Source organism: Phalacrocorax carbo (genome assembly GCF_963921805.1).
Source record: "Phalacrocorax carbo chromosome W unlocalized genomic scaffold, bPhaCar2.1 SUPER_W_unloc_11, whole genome shotgun sequence".
NCBI lineage: Eukaryota > Metazoa > Chordata > Aves > Suliformes > Phalacrocoracidae > Phalacrocorax > Phalacrocorax carbo.
In genome coordinates, this window is record NW_026990245.1 from 87,856 (window position 1) to 89,520 (window position 1,665).

Genomic DNA, 1,665 nt, shown 5'->3' on the forward strand with positions numbered 1-1,665 from the left:
AACAAGTACTGGAGCTAGCTCAGAAAATAAACCCGTACCAGTATCAGTTGCCCCCATACACAAGATGAAATATTGGAAGCGGACATCAACTCGTTTAGAACGGGATGATGAAGAACCAGGGCCATCGCGGGGAGAGGAGGGAGAAGTAATAAATGAAATAGAGACCACCTGATCCCTGTCCTTGAGTGAGTTGCGAGATATGCGAAAAGATTATAGCCTTCGTTCAGGTGAGCACATTGTCACCTGGCTGCTCCGATGCTGGGATAATGGGGCCAGTAGCCTGGAATTAGAGGGAAAAGAAGCCAAACAACTGGGATCCCTTTCTGGGGAATGGGGTGTTGACAAAGCAATTGGAAAAAAACCACAAGCCCTCAGCCTGTGGAGGCGACTCCTGTCTGGAGTGAAGGAAAGGTATCCCTTTAAAGAAAATGTTACATATCGCCCAGGAAAATGGACAACTATGGAGAAAGGCATCCAGTATCTAAGGGAATTAGCTGTGTTTGAGGTGATTTATGGTGACCTGGACGATCAACGGTCCTCTAAAGATCCAGATGAAGCTGAGTGCACACGACCCATGTGGCGGAAGTTTGTACGGAGCGCACCATCTTCGCATGCAAACTCATTGGCAGTGATGTCCTGGAAAGATGACGAGACACCAACGGTGGCAGAGGTGATAGATAGACTCCGAGATTACGACATAAATATCTCTTCCTCGCTTGTCTCTGCTGTGGAGAAACTATCCCAAGAGGTCCAGCAACTCAAAGAAGATCTGTCCTACTCCCCACCTCGACAGAGCAGTGTCTCAGCTGTTAGGAATAAGCGTCCTTTGGCTCAAAGAAGGGGATACACACCACGGGCCACCCTATGGTTCTACCTGCGTGACCACGGAGAGGACATGATGAGGTGGGATGGCAAGCCTACCTCGACCCTACAGGCACGAGTGCATGAACTGCAAGGAAGAACAGTCACTCAGGGGGGCTCTTCCAGGAAAGCCGCTGCTCCAATTTCCAGTGAACAAGTCCCCAGACAGAGGAGTAGAAGCGCAGATTTTATTTCTACGTGTAATAGAAGGACTCCTGATTCACATTTGCAGGAAGTGAGTTGTGACTGCCATGATCAGGACTAGAGGGGCCCTGCCTCCAGCCGGGTGGAGGAAAGGGATAACCGGGCTTACTGGACTGTGTGGATCCGATGGCCTGGCACGTCCGACCCACAGGAGTATAAAGCTTTAGTGGACACCGGCGCACAGTGCACCTTAATGCCATCGAACTATATAGGGGCAGAACCCATCAGCATTGCTGGAGTGACAGGGGGATCCCAAGAGCTAACTGTATTGGAGGCCGAAGTGAGCCTAACTGGCAATGAGTGGCAGAAGCACCCCATTGTGACTGGCCCAGAGGCTCCGTGCATCCTTGGCATAGACTACCTCAGGAAAGGGTATTTCAAGGACCCAAAAGGTTACAAGTGGGCTTTTGGTGTAGCTGCCTTGGAGACGGAGGAAACTGAACAGCTGTCTATCTTGCCTGGTCTCTCAAAGGACCCTTCTGTGGTGGGGTTGCTGAAGGTCAAAGAACAACAGGTGCCAATCGCCACCACAACAGTGCACCGGCGGCAATATCGCACCAACAGAGACTCTCTGATCCCCATCCATAAACTCATTCACCA